The sequence below is a fragment of the Tympanuchus pallidicinctus genome, unplaced genomic scaffold (genome assembly GCF_026119805.1).
Source record: "Tympanuchus pallidicinctus isolate F22 unplaced genomic scaffold, pur_lepc_1.0 scaffold1, whole genome shotgun sequence".
NCBI lineage: Eukaryota > Metazoa > Chordata > Aves > Galliformes > Phasianidae > Tympanuchus > Tympanuchus pallidicinctus.
The window spans coordinates 14,208,136-14,231,327 of record NW_026294618.1 but is presented as its reverse complement, the minus strand read 5'-3'; the positions used below and the strand labels follow the sequence as shown (position 1 = coordinate 14,231,327).

General features: G+C 46.6%; 1 protein-coding gene across 2 annotated transcripts in view; it reads left to right on the top strand.

Moving 5' to 3' along the window:
- The first annotated feature begins 18,391 nt into the window (after positions 1–18,391).
- HPCAL1 (hippocalcin like 1) overlaps positions 18,392–23,192 on the top strand; it is a 52,080-nt gene continuing 47,279 nt past the window's right edge. For both annotated transcript variants that reach the window (XM_052679734.1, XM_052679724.1), the window contains exon 1: positions 18,392–18,620. The gene's annotated coding sequence lies outside the window, so the exon portion shown is untranslated. The remainder of the gene's footprint in view (positions 18,621–23,192) is intronic.

Sequence of the window (23,192 nt, the reverse complement as noted above, 5' to 3'; positions counted from 1 at the left end):
TCTGCTTATCTTTCATTATCAGCACCAGAATCAAAGAATACTTTATGCTGGCATCTGTATGAATTGTAAGATGTTTTCTTTGTTCATCACAATAATTTTATTCTCTCCTTTCACGTGCATGTGCAACTTATCAGCAGGGTTTCACCATTTCTCTCTTATTGTTTGAGATTAAATTTTTTTGAATTTTATTTTCCCTTCCAAATAAGACTGACCATGCAGTCTGATATTGCTTCTTTTCTGAGAGTATTAGATTTCTCAACAGATAAAATATGGATGCTATTAGATGGCATTGACTTTTTTAAAGCCGTAAGTAGTAACTGACACAATCAGTAACACAGACCATTTTAAGCAACCTTTCATCTTGTTCTGATATTCCTAATAATTTTTTAGCTCAGTCTGATACGGAAATTAATTTTACATAATGGAAGAAGACATTTATGGAGTTCTGAAAGAACATAACTTCTTCTGAGTTACTGAGGAGAGTAGCTCTATTGTCTTTTTGAAGTTTGTGTCATTCTTCCTGGTAAATGACTAATGATGCTATTGGGCCTACGGGGGCTTTGTGCAGTGGAAGAACTGGTTAATCTGGAGAACAGTTATTACGGTCACTCTACGCAACTTCTCCAGTTCTATGAGGGCCTGCAAAAGGAAAGGGTAGCTAATTCTGAGGTCCTTGGCTACTTGAAGGTGGTATTGGCAGGGGATGCTCTGGGCAAAAGCAACACCCTGACTTACAGCACTGACATCTCTTAGGGGAAGGCTGTGGTGCTAGAATGGCCAAGGGGCTGACGTGCTCCTGTGAGGCTGGGACAACAGCTGGAGAAAGTGTGTGTGGCTTGTTCAGAGTTGAATATGGGGCTCTGCTTGTGACAAAGAGGAGTGAGGCAGCCTGCAGCCTTAGGGTCAAGACAAGACCTGCAATTATTGCTGTGCTGGTAACAGAGAAGTAATTTCGTTGATTCGTCTTGTTGTAACACTCAAAGGACAAAGCCTGGGGCTCTGCTGTGTTGAGTGCTAGGTAAATATGTAATTGCCATGAGCAAATGGGAGCAAACATCAGCTTTGCTTTGAGGTGAGAACCCCTTTCTAATTAAGGGTAAGCCAAAACCTCTAACAGGACTGAATTACTTGGGTCATTTTCTGCAGTGTGATGCAAGGTAATGCAGAGATATATTTTGGGCATAATTAAGCAAGGGATTCCTGAGTTATAACGTGTGATCATGAAAAGCCTTCTTTCAGCTTGTAACTCAATCTTGCATTTTTCATTTTTCTGAAGTTTGAATTGGGTATTTAGGCACTCAAAATGTCCTCTGGGAACAAAACTTGGCAATTTTTCTGACATTTAATGGAGTTAAAGCTTAGAATCATACAATTATTAAGGTTAGAATAGACTTCTAAGATCACCAAGTCTAACCACAACTCATCCTCACCATGGCCCCTAACCATGTCCCTCAGTACCACAACTCCATGGTTCTTGAACACCTCCAAAGACAGAGTTCTTCCAAGTAGGTGGGCCTTCTGCTTGGCTGTGAGGTGGCTGTGCCTGGCTGGCTGCACAATGGCAGAAGCTAATGTCTCATCATAGAATCATAAAGTCATAGAATGGCCTCGGTTGAAAAGGACCACAATGATCATCGAGTTTCAACCCCCCTGCTATTTGCAGGGTCGCCAACCACCAGACCAGGCTGCCCAGAGAAGTAGGTCTCAGACCTACCGATGTGAACATACAGATGTAAGGATAGCAGCAGAGCAGGAGAGCAAGTGAGATTTTCTTGGTGGCAGAGGAAAATCACGGGTGAGGGGAGCAGAAGAATTAAGCTTGTGTAGTCTCTCATTTTGTGTGCTACTAAATATGAAAACTACTATGGATAATCTGTATTTCAACAAAGTTTATGTTTTCTCAATGCCTTAGAAGAGTTCTAGAAGAGAAGGACATTTTAAGTACCACAGCTGTATAGACTTAGAGTTACTCAATAATTTCCATTCTCATTTGGTTTTGAGTTGCTTGTGCCTTGTGAAATAAGATTGAATCCAAGTGGATTATGTATTTCATTGCTTGTCTCAGATGTTTGTTGGTTTGCAAGCTTCAGCAAAATTCAGCAAAAGAGCTTCAGCCTAATCTGATCCAGCAAATTTGGAAGAAGACTGACACAAACAAGTTTAATTTCCTTAAGTAAGAATTCTTGGAGTTCTTTTGCCCAAACTGCAATGCTTCATCTTTGAGCAGGAACTGAAACTCAAAAGGATTTGATTTGGACCTGGATCAATTACCTGTTTTCCCTCTCACCAAACTCTGACAAAGACAGAAACCTCTGAAAAAAACCCCCACTATTTCATATACTCTTTAGATATCTGGTAAAGTAGGTACATTCTTGGATGATTTCCTCTTCAAACCTAAGGCTCAAGCCCAACCTAGTCTCTGCAGTTCTTCCTTCATGATTGAGCATTCGAGCCAAGAGCAAAGAAATGCTACACCCTCAGCAGAAGCATATGCATGCATGAAGGAGAGTTGTGAAGAACAGATGAAGATAAGGCAAACTAGTGAGTAGAGAACAGATGTAATGATAGACAGAGGTGATCTGGGCATCAGAAATAGGAACAAGTTAAGAAGCATGGAAGGACCTGGGACACAAAGCATGAGGAGATGGTGGGTCTGCAACCAACAGGGCATGTGGCCTCCCAAGATCAAGTTCAGGACGAGTGGGTTTCCTAGCATGTTCCACAACAAACGGACTGGAAATAACAAGTAAAACATAGATCTGTACGTATATCAGAGGGAAGAGTCTTGCTGTCTCTGCTCCACTAGATTAATTTGAAGGGATTCACAGATCAAAACAGTATAATCTGGGTGAGGACTGGTGAAATCCTAGAGACACCTGAGGAGCTCCATAAATACAAGTGGCAACAAGCCAGTGCATCAGAGGGAAGCAGAAAAGCTTTGAGACATTTCAGTGGGAAGTCTCCTCAATTGCCACCACTGAACAGGGCTTCCTCCAAGGACCACAACCAGGACACTGAACTAAGAAGCTAAGGCCATGGTGACGGTGTTTAAGTAACACCATCAAAACACTGGCAGGCACGTTAAGAGTACTTTGATATCTGATACAATACCCGCCAAGGACTGAGTTGCTTTGCCAAATTTCATCACTGCAACTGGGACAAATTGGCAGAGAACACCACACCACAGGAAATGTGATAGTTCAGCAGAGAGAAGTGCAGGAGACAGCACATTGAATGTAATACCTTTCGCATCAACACTGCCATGCAGAAAATAGAGAGCACTGCATGTCTCAAAGCCAAACTTGAAGCAGTCCACTCAAATGATATGGTGAACTCTGACACTTACTGCTGTCTGAGATAAGGACTTGTCACAGAGAGGAGAGACAACTTGTGTCACACGGACAGGTCAGTGAAGGGTTGTTGGTGTTTGAGCAGAGTCTATGTAGGGATGCAATGAAAAGTCTAGATCCAGGCAGGCACTGAGCTCAGTTGTGCCAAGGGGTGTGGATTTCAGGATGCATCAGACCTACAGCTTGAGCATAGGCTGGGAGTGATTTCTGGGCTGGGAGCAATGAAAGAATAAGGAAGAGCTGGGGGATGGATGTAGCTGAGTCATGAAGGGAGGAGGATGGGGGTGTGTGGGGTGTTTTGCACTTCCATTCAGAGATATGTGAACAACAGCATTTCAGTTATGAATGACTGACGTGGGCTTGTTTGGAAGAAGCAGCTTTGTACCTCTGCAAAACATAAGTTGGAGGTAATATTTGCAAGAGGAATCTGTTTCCAATATCAGATGAGTGCTCTTTTGCCATCTCTGATGAGGGATGCCTTGCTGGGACTAAGGGGTGCACCCTCATGGGGAATGAGACTGGGAGACCAGTGGCAAGTGGGGCACATCCCCAGGAGCATCACAAGAGGCTGTTTGAGTGCAGTGGTGACAGTGGTACCAGGAATCATAGAATCACCAAGGTTGGAAAAGACTTCCAGATAATCCAGTCCAACCATCCAACCATCCACCTATCAGTATTTTCCACTAAACCATGTCCCCCAGTAAAATATCTAAATGTTTCTTGAACATCTCCAGGAATGGTGACTCTACCACCTCCCCGAGCAGCCTATTCTAGCACCTGACCACTCTTTCAAAGAAGAATTTTTTTCCTAACATCCAACCTGGATCTTCCTTGGTGCAACTTAAGGTCATTCCCTCTCATCCTATCGCTAGTTAGATGGGAAAAGAGCTGAGCCTCTCCAACCACAAGTTGTAGGGAGCGATAAATTCTTCCCTGAGCCTCCTCTTTTCCAGATTGAACAATCCCAGTTCCCTCAGTTGCTCCTCATAAGATTTATGCTCCAGACCCCTCACAGCTTCGTTGCCATTCCCTGAACCCTGAGCTCCGGGTCCTCAATGTCTTTCTTGTTGTGAGGGACCGTAACTCAACTGTAACTCAAGATGTGGCCTCAGCAGTGCTGAGTACAGAGGGATGATCATTTTTCTGCTCCTCCTGGCAATGCTATTTCTGACACAAACCAGGATGCCATTGGCCTTCTTGGCCTCCTGGGCACACCACTGGCTCATGTTCAGCTCAACACTGACCAAGACTCCCACATCAGTTTCTTCTACCCAGTCTTCCAGCCACTCTGCCCCAAACCTGTAACATTGCCTGGGGTTGTTGTGGTCAAAGCGCTGGACCCGGCACCTGGTCTTGTTGAACTTCATCCCATTGGCTTCAGGATCCCTCCATAGGGCCTTCCTATCCCCAGTGAGATCAACACTTCCTCCTAACTCATTGTTATCTGATAACTTACTGAGGGTGCACTCAATGCCTTCATCCAGGTTGCCAATAAAGACACTGAACAGAACAGGCCCCAGTACCAACCCCTGGGGAGCACCACTCATGATCAGTTGCCAGCTGGATTTAACTCCACTCACCACTTCTCTCTGGGTCCAGCCCTCCAACCAGTTCTTTACCCAACAAAGAATGTACCTGTCCAAGCCACAGGCGGCCAGCTTCTCCAGAAGAATACTATGGGAGACAGTGTTGAAGGCTTTGCTGAAGTCTAGGTAGACTGCATCAAACAGCCTTTCCCTCATCCACCAGGCAGGTCACTAGATCATAGGAGATTAGATTGGTCAATCAGGACCTGCATTTCATGAATCTGTGCTGGCTGGACCTGATCCCCTGGTTGTCCTTCACATGCTTTGTGATCTCCCTCAAAATGATCTGTTCCATAACTTTTCCTGGCACCGAGGTCAGGCTGACAGACCTGTAGTTCCTCGGACCTTCCTTACAACCCTTCTTGTAGATGGAAGTCACATTAGCAAGCTTTTAAGCCTCTGAGACCTCCTCAGTGCTCCTCTAAGCCCTGAGCTTGGCACTGCGATGGAGGGCCATGCCATGGCCGCACTGTCAGCAAGTGTTTTTCCGTAAGGCAGCTAGAAAATAAATGTGAAGGATTTGCAAGGGTAAATTTAAATAATTGGGTTTACTCATTTGGAAATTTTTCCTAGAGCCCAGTTTGACTTCTGCATGCTTTTAGCATGTGCATGTCTTATAAGTGCCAGGAGAAATTCTCTACGCAGATCATGAAGTAGAACTTTGGATGGCCTCTCAGGGAAATGTGGGGATATTTAAAACAGGACTGAAGAATTACTCCTGTGGGGCATTGCTTTTCTGGCAGAGAGATGGCTTCCTTGGCTACTTTGATCGTTGCATCAACATGAAAAATTATTTCAGAGTCTTACTTTTAAAGCAGAGTAGACTCCAAAATTCTCAAATCTTGGATTTAGCAGAAATGTAACATTCAACAATTACATGTAAAAAATATACTATCATATATTGCATATTGAGGGCTTCTTCATCCATGATTTGCACCTAAAACAAGGCACAGGTCTGTGGTCCATCCCTTGCAAGCTCAGTTCCCCAGTCCACAGACTGGGGCTGCCCTGAGAGTTTCCTTTCCATGGACAAAGATAGTTGACACCCACCCCTATCCAAGCACTTGAGTAATATTTGGGTTCCTCTGCAACAAACAGAATCTAAAATGCATAGCATGCATCACAGCTGGCTTTTTCTTGCCCTGCAAAACCCTCATAAAAGAAGCTGCCCTTGAAACACTTTCAACAGAAGAAGAATGTGCTCAGCAAGCAGGGGCAGCTTCAGCTGTGTGCATAAAGTCCTCCTGGAAACAGCTTTAAGGGGACAGCCTTTCAGTTACTGTTAATGATTTACCTAGGATAGGTAGTTCTGTAACTCTACTACAGCTCTCAGTATGTGTAACAGAAGATAAATTATGTGCTTCAGAATCTGAGTCAGTGCAAGCTGGTAACATCTGAGAGGGTTTGCAAACCGGTTCTGGTGGTGGCTGCCGCATGTTTCTATAAATGCTGGGTTCAGTGCTGAAACCATCAACACCATGTAGGTCTACTGCAACACCATGTATCCACAGTCAAAACCACCAGCATGACTTTGGAGCTGAAACTGACTTTTTCCTCTTCTTTCAGGTTCATTGTTTTTTGTATCGCTCATTTAATTCTTTGGTCACTCTCCAGGAGTTCCTATGGGGCATTTTGTCTCTTCCTTTTTCTGGGGGAAGGCTACACAGGCATTTTCCAGCTGTGCTCTAGTGCTGTGCAAATATGAACTTTAAAAAAATCCATCTTTTTAAAAGGTGAGAGCCTGGCATCCCTGCAAGGAGCTGTGGGAAATGATGGATGAGGATTGGAAGCCTGTTACGAACGCGGGTGGTTCTGCAACTTGATCTATTTGTTTTGTACTTAATTGTTGCTTAGCTTTAAATGAATCTAAATGCCAGAGCTGTCAATCTAGAGCAGAAATGGTGCAAAATCTGGGAATCCAACTGCAAAATTCACGTTGCTTGAGGCAACCTGCAGTCATGGTCAGAGGAAAAGGTATCCTGTCTTGCTGCTCCTACAACGCAGTTAGCTCTTTGCATGATGTATGTGCTGCTTTCTGCTGTAAGTGTTGGCGATGCTTTCTGTGTAGAAAATGCCATCGGTGTGACAGATATTCTCTGCCAACACATTGAAATGGAAAACCTGCTGCAATCCTAATAGAAATATCCTGGGAGATTCTCAGTTGTGTTGAATGAAGGAAGAATAGATCAAATATTTTTTTTTTTCTAAGCTCAGAGCTCCACCAGAACAGGACACAGCTGTGAATCTCTTAAAGGCAGCACACATTCTCTGCCAAGTTAGAAGGCAATTATTCTTTGTAAATCTGTCTTTTTAAATTCAAGCAGATGATTGTCTCGTGCATCTTTTCCCTAAGCAGGAAGGCTCTCTGAGTCCCACCTCTGGGTACCTTGAGTACTGGGTGCCCTGCTTATCAGGGGAGCTGCACCATGGGGTGATGACAATCCTGTCAGTCACACATACCTTGTATAACAGTGGATGTAAGGGTGTGTTTAGATTTGAAATGTTGTAACCAAAAAAATTCCTGGCTTGTTGTACCTGACATCTGTGCCAAAAATAAAAAATTAAGAAAAGAAAAAAAAAAAAAAAAAAAAAAAGAACGTTCCTAAAAAGTGACTGTCTATTTAACAGGCAGCAAAGAGCTGTAAGGAAGGCAGGAGAATTACCTTGTTCTTATATCATGGTTGCATCAGAGTTGTGCTCACTTGGCTTGGTTACAGTCATCCCCTAACAGCCCTGCTTTGCTACATCACCCTGTCTGAATGTCACAATGGCCCCTGCCCTTCCCAGTGACCTGCCATCACTGCTGGGCACTCAGCAGGAGCAGAGAAGCAGCACATGTCTGGTGCCATTGTATGCAATGGCTGCATTACAACATGTGGGAGTTGGGTTGTGTACAGGGCTGTAAGGAGCTCACTGTGACTTGTGTAAGGTTTGTCTTGATGTTTTGCCATTTTTTTTTCCAGATAGGTATAATGTCTTTCATTCTTTGTAATGTGTTTTTTGAGGCTGTACTGATTGCACCACTACCACGGTGTGTCTTCTCTGGCTGCCGTTTGGTGGATTTAGTAAGGCCCTCAAAAATCAATAAACACCATGAGAAGGGGAGAGGAATTAGCATAAATTGTCTTCTCCCACGCTGAGGTGGGACTGTGTCATTATACATAATTCATTTACTCTCCGTGGTAATAAAACAAAACAGGTAATCAAGATATTTCTCCTTGTCAAGCTGTCTTAAGCCCAGCAGCAGAAATGACCCAAGGGATTGGATGTGGTTTGAAACGGATCCAGCAGAAAGTTCTGGCTTGGCTGCCTGGGGGCACTGGGTAGGACTGGGGCAGCCTGGGGATAAATGACACTTGTTGCACACTTTTTCAAGTGAAAAGGTATGTTCTAGGTATTAAGAAGTATAGAAAATTCTGCTGGCATATGGGAAAGTCCTGTTTTACCTCTACTGGCACTGTAGAAGGGACCTCTAGGGTCTTAGTCCTGCTCCTGCAGTACAACTGGCCTCAAAGCTAGGTGTTTGTCTGGGACCATTACTGCTGATACTTAAGTTCTGCAAAAACTGGGAAGAAATGCTTGGATATTGTTTTCTCAGCTCCTGAATGTGTCTTGCAGGGGTGCTCCAGGCATGGCTGGAAGTCACCTGACTTGGACAAGAGTGTCTCGTTTATCTTCCAACATCTTCAGTGCAGTGCTAGAAAGCTGAGCTGCATTTAAACCCTACAAATACGGGAAATTGTAGCTGTGAATCCTCTGATAAATCACAGCAAAACAAGGCTGGAAAGATTCACTGGGGCTCATTTAATCTTTTCTCCAGCCTCAAGGCAGGTTGTACTACTTTATCATCTCTAACCACCACTTGTCTGACCTGTTGGTAGCTTGATGGAAATGTCAATCCCCTCCAGCCGTCCAGTCTGGTGGTTTAATGCCCTTACCTATAGAAATTTGTTTCCCTGTGCAGGCTCTGATTCCTACTTGCTTTAATTTAAGCTCATTGCTTCTGTTCACTGCAGGCATCCTCTTCTGCTTAAAACAACACATTACCACCTGGAGGAGGATGTTTCCCTTCCAGTTTCTCATCCTTCCAGCAGCCAGCCCCTGCTCTCAGCTTACTTCCCACCATCCTAGCCCTTCTCCCCAACTCTACAGTCACCTTGATGGGTGTGCAGAGGTAATTTCACATTTCACGAGCTTTTCTCCTGCTTTATCTGACTTGTAACATCTGGCATTTCCACAAAAACCATGGCACTTTTGATTCTTGCTGTTGTGCAGTCCACAGCCGTTTTTTTGGCAAAGCTGTTGCAGCTGAACCCAGTCTGTGTTTGCACAGCTGACCGTCCCTGTCTGCCCGACCTGCAGCTTTACTGAGCTTCAACTTTTTCTCCAGTTCTCTTCCCCAGCTGCTCATAGCATGTATCTTCTTTTAAGCATTTTTTAAGTTCAAGGAATGGCATGGGCGTGTAGGAAAGCCTTTCACTTTGAAGGATGCTTATGCTCTTAATAAACAAAGTATAAAGGAAGTCATTGCTCTCCACTATGGAAACAGCACTTGTTTAGAGCAGTGTGCTATGACTACACCCAATAACTTCATACAGGGAATGAATGTCACCTCAAGAGAGAGGTCATAGAAATGTGAGCTGACAGAGAACAGGAGGGTTAATGAACGCTGGCCATCATAAAACTGGCTTGAGATCTTTAATTAGCAGAGATGATTCCAACTTGTCTTGACATCTTCTTGCCTTGTCAATCCAGAAAACCTAAAAGCATTCTAGAGATTATCCAGCCTGGCCCTCCATCCAGAACTAGCTATGAAATTGCTCCCAGGCAGCCACAGAGCTTCTGTGGCAAAGCAAAGTGTCACTGGCAGCACGGTGCTGCTGCCAAAGGTGACAGGGCAATTATGTCAAGAGACAGCTGGGAGAGTGCAGATGCTCCTGCTTGCTTGTCCTGAATCACTGAATCAGATAATGGCTTAAGCTGGAGGGGACCTTAAAAGTCATCTAGTTTCAACCTCCTGCCATGGGCTGGGGTGCCAACCACCAGATCAGGCTGCTCAGGATCCCATCCACCCTGGCCTTGAATGCCTCCAGGGATGGGGCACCCACAGCTTCTCTGGGCAGCCTGTGCCACGGCCTCACTGTTTTCCGAGTGAAATGTTTTTTAATATCCAATGTAAGCCTAATTCTTTTAGTTTAAAGCCACCCCCTGTTGTCTCATCACTATTAGACTGTGTGAAAAGTCAGTCACCCTTCTGCTTGTAAGTTCCTTTTAAGGACTGAAAGGCTGCAATGAAGACTCAGAGCCTTTTCCTCTACAAGTTGAATGAACCCAACTTCCTCAACCTTTCTTTGTAAGAGAGGTTCTTCAGCCCTTTGATTGTCTTCCTGGCCCTCCTCTGGACCATCTCCAACAGCTCTGCATCTGGGGGCCCCAGACCTGGATTGCAGTACTCCAGATGGGGCCCATCAAGGACAATCCCCTCCCTCTCCCTCTTGGCTACTCCTCTTTTAGTGCAGCCCAGGACACTGTTGGCTTTCTGGGATGCAAGAGCACACAGCTTTTCATCCATTAGGACCTCAAGTCCTTCTTTGCAAGGCTGCTCTCTCTAAGTTCCTCTCCCAGTCTGTACTTCTATTTGGGATTGCTTTGACACAGGTGCAACACCTTGCGCTTGGCCTTGTTAAACCTCATTAGATTCTCATCTTATTACTCCTGGTGTAACTTCTATTCATTACCCCTTTCTTTCTCCATGAGGTTCACCTGTCCTATTTGTGGCTACTCTTGAGTACTGGAATGCTCTGATGATGTCCCCCTGAGCCTTCTCCTGTGTGAAAATATCCAACTTACAGAATCACAGGATTGTAGGGGCTGGAAGGCACCTCTGGAGGTCACCTAGCCCAACCCCTTGCTAAAGCAGGTTCCCTACAGTAGGTCACACAGGAAAGCATCCATTCTTGAATGTCTCAAACCTCTGTGTTTGCTTGCTGGTGGCTCAGGGTTTCAAACTTCCCAAGCAAAACACAGGATAGAAATATAAGTACTTTGAAAAGGCCTGTGCTCTCAAGTAACACATGAATTCCAGCATATGGAGCTTTAAGAAAGCCCAAACACAACAAGTTTGTGAAACAGATTTTGTTGGGACAGTTGTAACACAGTAGATGTGATAACAGAGGATAGGAGGTGAGGACACTTAAAGCAGTGCCACAACACATCATGGCAAGGCACTGGCACAGACAGCCCAGGGGGGTAGTGAAGTCACCATCCCTGGAGGTGTTCAAGAAACATGTAGATGCTGCACTGAGGGAAGTGGTCTAGAACAGTCACAGACATGAGTGGACTAGACGATCTTAGCTGTCTTTTCCAACCTTACTGATTCTATGATTCCATCATTCTATGATAACAAAATATTTTGGAAAATATCACTTCCCATTTGCAGCTGGAGCACGAATGCTAACCTGAAATAATTCCAGTCATGTCAATGCTTTCTATATTAAGAGGTGCTATTTTTGACTTCTGCTTGTTCCTTCCATCCAAATGCAGGGTCTGCCTTTACTCCCTGAGCTGGATCTGTCCCTGAGGAGCTCTGCAGAAGGCTCTGCTGTGCTGCCGAGTGTGAATTTGACCTACTGTGCTTGGCCGTCCTACTAATACGTCTGTCTTGGGTCCAAGTGTTCTCCCCATTTGTGCTATAATTATCCTAAAACTAGATTTTTCTAAATTCCATTCCCTCATAGCTTTTTATAGTTCTGGGATTTAATTATTCAGAGCCATGGAAGTTCTCAGCAGTGCTTTTTCCTGGCATTTATGGGGAGAGTGCATTTGTCTAATGCAGTGCACTTCAGGCAGAGACGAAGGAATGGCTTAGCGTTCAACATGCTGTGTTTGGTGCGTTCTTCTCTGAGAGCATCTTGTTGAATCTTTGGGTGGCACTGGTGGTCTCTGTGCCCAGTAATGATTGTGTCTACTCCTTGCTGTTCATGTGAGATGTTCATGTGCTGTTCACTGAGATGGGAATGAAGTGAAGCAGGGCTGCAGGGGAGAACGGGGAAGATCAGCAATGCCAGTGGGTGGCAGGGGGCTCCAAGCAAGACCCGCTCCCCTGCACATGGCTTTGCAGAAGCAGTGCAGCAGCAGCAGCAGCAGATGAGGCTGAGCCTCCCACATCCTGCTCTGGTGAGAGCAGCGGGTGTACTTTAATTAGCGATGATACATGAGGGAGACAGGAGATGAAGCAACATTCAAATTAAGTAGCTGCAGAGCTGATGAGAAGGCAAATAAGAGCTCTCATACCTGGGGGATTATTTTTAGTCATGGCCAGCCCCATGCTCTCCCCAGGCATTTGCCCAGCTGGGGGTGTCAGGGCATACTCTTGCCCCATCACTGCACACACCCCTGCTTGTGCCACGAGGGTGTAACTTGCAGCATTGCACTTGTGTCCTGTGTTCTCTGTATGACAGTTTTGCTTGCTTTTGTAAATGATGGAGTATTTAAGCATTGGGTAACGGCTGCAATATGGCTTAAAGTGTGTTTCAAATGGGTAAACACCAATTATTCACATCCCCTTTGCTGTGATGTCACTAAAGGCTGCTCCCAACAGAAGCCCAAGGCAATGCCACGTTGATTTGTACTGCTGGTGGGAGGGCATGTCTGCGAGGCAGACACGTGCTCTGTGCAAAGTTAATCACCCAGCGCTGCAGTGCTTTATGCAGAAGGTGACCCTGGGCAGCACTTGTTAGGAACTCATCTGGTGACCTTTATTACTTCTTAATCTGCCAGCAAGAGGGAGCAGAAAAGATTACTTTGAAGGTCTCTACTGGAATTAACACAGCTCAGATCCTCCAGCTTGGGACAAGCAAGCAGACTTGTTAAACTTGCTGGAGTATCACTTTAATGCTCAGGACTGCAGAACTGGGACATCCATGTGATGACATGGAGGATCTGGTGATGATTTAAATGTGCAGTCAGTGCCCTTATTTAATTATTAGCGGGCACTTGTCAAACACCCAACAATGTGATTGTCCTATATAAGTATTTTCTCCAGGCATAAAACATCTTTTTAAAACAAAAATTACTTTTTTCTTTTTGAAAAAAGTTATTAATTAATACTTTTATTGTCCTCCCCTGTGATTTGTTTTCCCTTAATTACCAACAGGAGCAATACAAGAGCACTCCATTGCTGGTGCCAAAATTAACCTGACTTCCTCCACATTGCAGTGAATGATTCACATGGATTTGCCTTTAGATATGGACCCCAATTCCGTGAGAAATGGCACTTTGCTGTGAACCTCTGATCTGGGGGTGGATCTGTGCATCTGGGAGAAAGGTTTCCAAAAGCAGTAGCTCTCTGGGCAAGAGATGCAGCCCATCATCCTGCCACTGCCCTGCTGGCTCTGGGCAGCATCCCAGAACACACAGCATGGCACAGAACTGAAATAGCATCTTGTTGGCTCAAACATAGCAGAAATCACTGCTGGGTTTCCTCCTCATCCTCTTGCTCAGCAACATAAAAAAAAAAAAAAAAAAGCAGTTTCAGCAAAACTGGAAGTCACAGTGAGGAAACATCAGTTTTACTATATTATTATTTACTGTCCTGATTGAATTAAAATGCTTTGTTTTGTTTTGCTTTTTTTTTTTTTACAGCTGTTGTAATGCTGGCCTAAATCATTGATTTCCATTTAGATACACTGGTATTCTTCATGGTTAATTGCTGGCTTTTTTGTTTTCCTGAAACAAAGAAAATAAACAAGCAAGTTATTTTCTGCTGTGTAGAAATACACAGCTTTTCTTACTCTTTCCACCTCTCTCTGCGAAAGTCTGATGTTTTGGACCACCAACACTAAGTAAATTCCGTTACATCTCCTGTCAGTGAGTCCTGATGTGGGCGCTGAAACAGGTACTGTTTCCTGTGCATGCATCCATGAGAGAGCTATGCTCTGGTAGGTGCAGCTGGAAATAAGCACACACGGGCGATGGAGCAGAGGAAATTCTGTTGTTTCTTTTCAGTAGGTGTAGTTAAGACACCACCATCCCACCTCCCTCGCTTTGTTTGATGGCACATCTCAGCGTGACCAAGCACTGCAGTGCAAAACTAACATAAAGCACCACAGAGAAAAACTGTGCTTTTACATTTTCCCTATTTAGCAGGTTTTACCCATTCTGTGCAAGAAGCCTTTGTATTAATACCTTATCTGAAGCATCTAACTTTAGTGTCTAGCATAGCAACTGCAGCCTTGGAGGCAAAATGAAGTCCTTTTTAGATTCCCGTGTAAAAGACTGGTAGACAACAGTCGATGAAATGAAAATGTGCTGGTTTAATTCGTAAGCTCTTCCCCTCTATTTATTTTTTTTCTGTTTTCTCACTCAGTCCTTCTGCTAGCTGAGAGGAAGATCACACAGCCAAATGTCTTTTTTATTGTTTAATCGTTGCTCTCTCTGACTTAAAGAAGACACCAAGTGTTCTTATATGCATAAATGTGCCTGATGCCTTGGCTGTCCATATGCTAAGTCACATGTAGGCACTGTGGCTATCTCCAGAGCAACTTTAATACAGCTGTAGGTAGGAAAGTGTGCTTTTGTCTTAGTACAGCTGTACAGCTTACATCTGCTGTTCCCAGCCTCACTGCTGGTCATCACGGCTCTCACTATTCATTTTTCTTCAGAGGAGAGGAAAGCAACTAAAACAAACTCTTGCTAAGGGGAAGAAGAGCAATGACACAGTGATGGAATATTGCAACTATTTTTTCTTTCACACTGATGGAGTATTGTAACTGGTTTTTCTTTTGCATCTATCTGCTTTTACTGGCACAGCAGCAGGCATAGCAAGTATGTTGGAGAGGAAAAACCATGCAAAAACTCCATTATATATTGTGATGTAACTACATTTTCTGAACTTGCAGTTGTTCCGTATTACATCATTCAAACCAGACAAAGAAACTCTCAAGGGCATGGCAAATATCACCATCTCATCTCTCCTCACCCTCCAAGGTCTTGAAAACAGGCCAGGAAGATACTGCAGAGAACAAGCTTCCTTTAGCAGTGGAACACACTATAAAATCTGACCTGCTCTTTTCCACCTTCAGATTCTGTAATCCAGATGACTGGCAAAGCCCCTTGCCTATTTACTTTGGTAGTACATTAAATACTGGCTCTGCCTATCAAAGCAATTCTCTTGTCCACAGATGGCATTTCTCAAGCAGCCCAGGCTGGGAATGCAGTGGAAAGGAGCACTGATGGATGAGACTGATGCCTGCAACAACCTGAGCCCCAGCATCTGGTAGCAAAAATTGTGGGGCTCAATAGATGTTTGCAGTGGAAGCAAATCCTGGCACTTGTAGCTCCCATCTGGCCTGAAAATGGTTGGAACAGTCAGCTGCCTTCAGAGAAGGAGCTCTGGGTCCCCACAGCCATCACAATTATCAGGAGATCCAGAGGGAAGGAGCTTGAAATCCTTGACAGCAGTTTCCTCTGATAGTTTTTGGGTAGAAGTAAGAGGAGTTGAAATCCCCAGAAACATATAGGGCTCCAGGTCTGGCTGATGAACTGCTCAAAAAAGGTAAATATTGCTTTAACACCTACCCAGAATCAATCACACCAAACCCAGCAAGGCGGGTAATAGCTGGAGATTAGCAATAGCCTTAATGCTACCACCAGAGCTCATGTTATAATGGCAGATATTTAAAGAATAGCAGCGTGCCACACATCTCGACTTTCGCCTCCACCTAATCCCTTGGTGATTAAGCACTGGACAGCAGAAGGAATTTTGCATGGTAATTTCAGATTCAGCAGAGCTGGAATCATCCAGATGAATCTAATTCAATCCCTCATTGTTTGTCTTCTGATTATAGAAACAGAATGAAAAGCAGAAAGAAAATCAACTGAAAGGTGAGATGCCAAAGCAGCCATGGCACCATGGTTGGTAAAGACCCGCACTAGGTGAGTGCAGGGTCTTTAAGCCAATCTACTAGATTGGCTTAATAAACAAGGAGAAATGGTTTTAAACTAAAAGAGAGATTTCGATTGGATAGAAAGGAAGAAGTTTTTTACAGTAAGGGTGATGAGGCACTGGCACAGGCTGCCCAGAGTGGTGGTGGATGCCCCATCCCTGAAGACACCCAAGGTCAGGCTGGATGGGGCTCTGAGCACCTGATGGAGCTGTCAGCATCCCTGTTCGTTGCAGGGGAGTTGGACCAGATGGCCTTTAAATGTTCCTTCCAACTCAAATGATTTTATGATTCTAACATAAAGCATTAAACAAAGAACTTCACGTAAGGCAGACACATCCAATGGGCCCAGTCTTGCACAACAGGACATGAAGCTCTTACGTAGGTGGGCTCAAGTATGTTTAAGCATTGATAGGAGAAACCGACTATGAACATACTAACTTTAACTTCCAAACACAGGGCTTGCTGTCCATGTATGTGGGTTTGCAGCTTCTCCTCATCACACAGGGAGCTGTGTGCAGCCAGCAGCTCTGGGAGGCTGTCCTTCCTTCCCTGGTGTTTCCCAGGAGACTGTTGTCAGTCAGATATTGCTCCTTATCAGGAATTAGTGCTTAACATCCTCCAAAGTCTTGGTGATGACTGTTTGACTAACATCTTGTTTCTGGTGACAGCTGGAAGGCTGCAATCATTGAAAAAAAGAAGTTGAGTATAAAAGAGTAATGCCTCATTTGGTTCTTGCTATGTGTTCCCCAATAACATCTGAAAGAAAATTATTTCAAGTATTTCTGCAGTTAATCACAGGTTAATATACTGAATACTAGAGGGATCAAAGAGAGGAAATGACTTTTGTTGAACTGAGCAGCCACGGGTGCTTCTTGAAGTAGTTACCTACTGACAGCAAAATGCCCTGGGTCTCCCAGCATGGAGAGCTCCTGACTGAAACATCCTAGCGCTCTGCCACGTGAGTTCAGAGCCACATCTATCAGCACGCATCTCCATTCTCAGCACCCCATGGATCAGCCCAAGTGTGCTCACAGTCCCCGAGCCCCAGAGGTGTGCCCTGACAGCCAGAAGGGCCAATTGTATCCCAGGCTACACCGGGCCCAGAACTGCCACTGGGCAAGGGAAGGGGTTGTCTTGCTCTGCTCTGTGCTGTGTGGCCTCACCTCCTGCACTGTGCACAGGCTGAGGGCCACGGTGTAAGAGGGACATAAAGCTATGAGAGCATCCAAAGGAGGGCTGTGAGGATAGGGCTGACAGTGAGGCTGCCTGCCTCGTGTGAGCCACAGCCCCAGCACCTGGCAGCACTCACCCAGGGTGTGCAGGGAAACCGAGGGGATTACTCATGTGTAACCACCCCCCGCGAGGAGGAGCGGGCTGCAGGCGTGTGAAGTTGGCAGTGACAGTGGTTGCATACAGTTTTCCATTCTGTGTTCCTGTTCGAGTTGCTTCTAGTTTTAACAGTGCAGGTTTGCCAGTTTCCCAGCTTGTTTTTGCCTTGGGCTGACTTTTTTTTTAATGTATGTATTATTTTTTAAGTTGGCAAAATGGTTTAACTACTCTGAAAGGGGCTGGAGAAAGTGGTTATTGCTGAGTAACACTTTCAGCTTTGCATCAATAGTTTCAGTGTATTCCATCTTTGCAATAGAGGTGAAAGGTGTTTTTTTTTTTTTTCTTTAATTTTCTGCCCTCACAGAAATCTGCAGACGAGGTATAGAGATAAGCTTTGAAAATCTGCAGCTTGGAGGCAGTGGGCTTTTTGTGCCTCCCAAGGTTTGTTGCTGAAATCTCTCAATATCTTTTTTTTTTTTCCTGGTGTGGCCCTGATTGCAGCTCTGCTCGGTTCTTATCTCTTGCCCGCACTGAATATGCTCGCCTGCGCTCCTACGAGGGAAGGCAGAGTGAAAGCTGCCGATAAGGCACAACGGGAACGGTGTTCAATTCTCCATATGTTCCTGACTCGAAAGTGTACTGGGCAGGAGATGAGGGAAAAACAGAAATCCTGAAGGAAGGATTCATTCCCCCGTGCGCTCTGCAGGCCTTAGCTATGAAGAAGGCTTCCCATGACCTCTCTCGAGAAGCAGCTTAGCACCGAGCCCTCAATCCCCTCCATTTTGTGGCGGGGTGCGCCGTGAGGGCAGCTGTCCCCGGCCAGCGGCACCGCACCCGTAGGGATCCACCTGCCCGGCACCGTGTGACACGACTGGGACGGGGAGGGGGGGAAGCGCTGGCTGCGGCGGCAGAACTCGTTGTAGGGCCTGCGGCAGAGCGCTTCCTTGTTCGCACTGGGGTTAAAAGGAAAAAAAAAAAAAAAGGAAAAAAAACCAAAAAATAGATTAAAAAAATTATTAAAAAAAGAGAATTACAAAAATAGAAAAACAGAGAGATAAACTTTTCCCCGCCGCCCCGCACTTCCTGCCCCGCGGCGGCCGGGCGATACCAAGTGGCGGCGGGCGGGCGGGCGGCCCCGGCGGGGCGCGGCGCTGCGCAGGGCTGCGGGGTACTGCCGCGCTCCGCCCCCCGGCGCCGCCGCTGCCCCGCGGGGAAGTTGCGCTCCTTGCCTCGCTTTCCCGCTCGCTCCCTCGGCGGCGGCTCCTTCCTCCCCCTCCCTCCAATGCGCCTCCCGCTCATTTCCTCTTTTCCTCCCCGCTCGCCGCCGCTCCGCAGGCGTGCGGCTCGCCCGGGCTCCGCCGCGGAGTTGTAGCTGCCGGGAGGCCGCCGCGGGACCGCTCCGCAGCCGGGTGAGGGGCGCGGGCTGCGGGCGGGACGGGGGGCGGCGGGGGCAGCGCCGGGGATGCGCGGCCGCCGCCGGCCGTGGCGCTGCGTTTTCGGTGCGCGGTGCCGAGCGCCGTGCGGCTGCTGGGAAGGACGGACGCGGGGATCCGCGCGTTCCGCGTGCGTTAGGGGGATCTTAGACCTGGCGAAGTTCGCGCCGCACGAGTCAGTCGGCTCCCTAAAATCTTACTTCCTACTGCCGCCTCCCGAACCGGCCCTGGCGGAACGCCGTTGCTGAACGACTCCGCTTCGGTTGCCTCCCCGCCCTCTCCCCCCCCGGAGCCGGGGGCAGCGGCCGATGTCCGCGCGGTGCCCCGCGCCGGCTTTGCGGGCGCTCCGGGAAGCGGAGGGAGCAGCGACCGCAGCGGGCGGGGGCTCACGGGCGGACTGCCGGGCGGGGAAGTTTCGGCTCAGTTTGGGAGAAGGCGGCTGGGTAGTTTGTGTGCGTATGAGAAAACGCCGGTTTTATTTCCGCAGGAATATTGCTAGGCGAGTGGTGGAGCCGAAGGCTGTACTGTAGTCCCATTCACAAATGTAAATGTGGCAGAGAGACGGAGTTTTCTTTGCGGGGAAAACAAACGGAGGAGGCAATTGTTCCGTCCCCGACGCGTTTTCTCAATGGGAGCCGTTTTGTTGTGGCTGTGGGTACAAACGCACCCGGCGCCTCTCGGCACAGCCCGGCGGGCGTTCGGGCAGCAGCCGCCCTGGGTGGGTCCCGCGGCATCGCGCGGTGCCGAGGATGCTGCGTGTGCCCACGCACGGGGACCGCATCGCCGCCGGTGCTGAACCCCGGGGCCCTTCCCTTCTCCGCACGCGAGCGGATCGCACAGTAGCTGCGTGCCTCGGCTGTCATCTGGTGCGGTGAGGCTCGCGGAAAGGCAGTCTGTGCGCATCTTTGCCTACGCGAGATGGGGAGATGCCAGCCGGCAGCGCTGCCTCTCGACCACACCTGCTTTCTTCTGGTCTTCGCTTCTTGCCTACAGTGTAATGGTTTTGTCTGGCTTAAAGTGTAGGAAACTGTGTAGTGGAGGAAAAAAAAACGAACCGCTTGCTGCTCTCGAATGGATGTCGCAATGCTGGCAGCAGTGCTAGTCTGCTGTCAGCTACCCTGGCAAAAAAAAGCGCTTTTTGTTGGCGTGGCTTCATCTTCTTGGGGAGCCGTGCTGGGTGGGGAGAGCTGTGCCAGCTGCAGGGGCTCTCTGTTACAGCTGGGTGCAGGGCTGGCACCGGGTTCAAGAGACAGGCACAGACCACTGGTTCAGGCTGATGTAGCCTGAGCAACAGTCAGCTCGGGGACTGTGACTGCAGAAGAAAAAAAACACAAAAACAAAACCCAAAGAAATCCGACTTGATCTGTGATTCGGAATGGTTGTGATTAAAAAATATTTGTGCAGCGTCATTTACTGTATTTTTGAAGTTGCGCGATAGTTTCTGATGTATTGATTGCCTTGATTTGACAGGGATGGGAATGCTGATAAACCAAGTGGGCAGTTGAGTTAGAATTCTACTGTAGGGATTTTTTCTTGCTCTCAGTGACACGAGACTGTAAGGATTGAGCTTGTGCTCTGTGTGTGTGTGTGTGTGTGAGATGCGCTGATGCTCGTGGGAAGGGGATCTCTCTCTTGCGGAGCTGCTGCTCCTTCATTCAAACCTGACTCCTTGGTCGGCTTCAGTAACAAATGCCAACAATTTCCAGCAAGTGGAACAAAAACTGACTATTTTTCCTGAAATGTTCTCTTTCCCTTGTTCCTGGTGTGCTTCCCATAGTGGTTGTACATGGGATCGGTTTCTTTGTTCACTGTATCACAGAATCTAAACAGTTGCAGTGCCCAAATTGAGTACCTTCATGAGGCTTAACTCAGAGCGAAGCTGCTTTCTGTTGGCAAGGGGTAGCCCATGCTGGCTGCGTCACTGCATCATGTGGAATCCCACGCTATGAGTTTTGGGAGGCTTTGCTCTTGCAAAATGCTTGGGGTTTAGCTTTAATGAGCAGAAAATGTTTTAAATCAATGCCTGAAATTTCCATCGTTCCAATAATCCTCTGCCATCCCAGAGAGTATAAGGAGTGCAAACAATTATCTCCACTTTATCAGTCTTCTGGTGAGTAAAAGCCGTTACGGTTGGTTGTACTTTGCTAATCTGCTAATTAACCCATTGATTTCTTCTTTGCCTGACTTTTCCATATAAATGTCTGCCTGTTGTCACACTCCAGAGGCAGTGATCCCATGAGCCTTAAATGGTGGGACTGCATTCTCCACGAAGGAGCTCCAGGTTCTTTTAGCAGCTGGGAGAGTGAGTTCTTCAGCTGAACCTTCTGGAAACGATTCTTTTCTGGAAGTCCAGTGCAAATGGCTGGATATATAATAGGATGGGCTGCACAATGAATGATGCACTCCCTTGCACTGTCTGTGCTGCAATTAGGAGGCAGGAGCCAGGAGGCTGCATCCAACTTGTAATGTGAGAGATGTTGCATGTCTCCTGGGCTGCACAGCACAAAATGTGCCACTGACAGTAAAAGATGCTGCTTATAATTAGGGGGTTTATAGGGACTTGCAGATAACCAGTGCAGAAGTAATGGCAAATGGTTCTTTGTGCTGTTCCAGCATTGCTTGTTCTGTAGGTGTGTTTCTCTTTAAAATCAAAGAAAGAAGCAAGGAGTTTAAAGAACTTGTGTTAGTTGAGCTCTGTAGAAACTGACATTGGCAACATTCGGTGCAAAAGATACCCTCTACAACCCGATCAGCTTTTCTCTTCACTTGCACGCTTAAACATTTTTCCTGATGACTGAACTACCTATATAGAGCAACACGGTCAACTTGATATCTGTCTGGCAAAAAAGCAGGACGACAACCTAGGCATAGCTATAGTTACGTACAGCTAACACACCGTCCTTTGAGACCTGCCAGTTTTGTTGATGACTTCTACAGACACGATTTTAGGAGGCCATCTTTTCTTTTCTGCCTAGACCTTCGTAAGGAAATGAATGCACTTTATGCAACTGAGAGAAAAAAATGATGTCTGCTAGGATTTCAGTGGCTGTGATCTTAACCTCATCAGAAAGGTGTCTGGCTGATGGTAAACCTTCACAACTCCAGCTGGATTAGAAAGCACTGGGTTTGGCTGGCAGGGACAGCTGGAGACCTCAAGGGCGGGAGGCCAAGTCCCAAAAGGCTGCTTTGGCCTCAGAGATGCTCACTAGAAGCAAGGCATACTGAAATCCTGATGCTTGTGCCAGGAGGATTGGCTAAGCTGAAGCAGCTGGTTTTGCAATTAAACTGAATTTCTGTTTCAGACAATGTGTTTATCATAAGGAATTAACCGGTGTGCTAGTCAGAGTAGCAGAGGTGTTTGTTTCCAATTCTGCAGCCATGCAGCATGCCAGCACTGGGAACGTGCTTCCCACAAGTGGAAGTGCAGGAAGCATCTCAGAGAGAGCAGTGGAGTAAAAGGGATGTGTGTGTGCACTTGTGTGTGCTGGTGTGCAAATACCAAACTTGTGTTTTGAAGGAATTATGAACCTTGCTCCTGGCTGTGATCATAGAATCAGTCATTAAAGTGAAAAAGACCACTAAGATCATGTTGTCCAAATACAAACCCATCTCCACTCTGCCCGCTGACCACATCCCTCCGTACCACATCTCCTTGTTCTTTGAACACCTCCAGTGACAGTGACCCCACAGCCTCCCTGGGCAGCCTGTGCCAGTGCCCCATCAGTTTTTCTGGGAAGAAATGTTTCCTAATATCCAACCTGAACCACGTCTGAGACAACATGAGGCCATTCCCTCTCATCCTGTCACTGTTACCTGGGTGAAGAGGCTGACCCCCACCTCACCACAATCTCCTTTCAGGTGGTGATGGATAGTGTACAGCTTGGGCATGGGCTTGGGAAACAGATCTTTCTGATGCTTGGGAATTGGCACGTGGCTCCTGCAACATCATTTTGCATAGGCAAGGGTGGCTGTGGTGGGAGGTAAAAAAAAAAACAGAAAAAGCCTTCTGGTGGCCGTGCCTTCTGTGTTTCTAATTCACCTCTCTGAATGTGCCTTGTGCAGAATGGATGCTTTTTGCTGTGCTGAGGTAGTAGGATTTTTTCTGGGTTTCTCTAAAGGGCACTGTGAGCAGGATTCTCTCTTCTTGGCAGTTCTTCTGTTGTGTGAAGGGAGAGAGCTTGCTGCTACTGATCCTGCTGTGCTAGCTGCTGTCAGAGCAGTTAGCACTGGTAGGGCAGTGTTTGCCTTTCCCCTTTATCCAGGCTTTTTTTAAACAAGTAAATAGTTTCTCAGAGAGTATCATTTTGCATTTCTTAGAATGAAGCTTCTCAAGGGGCAAGGGCAGCAGTCTGCAAGCTGGCAGCAGGGGTGAGCAGGGAGGATGCTGGGTGTGCATCTCCAGCAGCATGGAGCTCAGTTATTAAACTGCGTGATCGAAAGCAAACATACAGAAAGCAAGAGTACTTCATGGTGCTTAGGAAAGGGCCTCGGAGCAACATCTGTTAAGTCTATTAGAAGACACTGGAAAAACCTTTATCCCCTCCACCA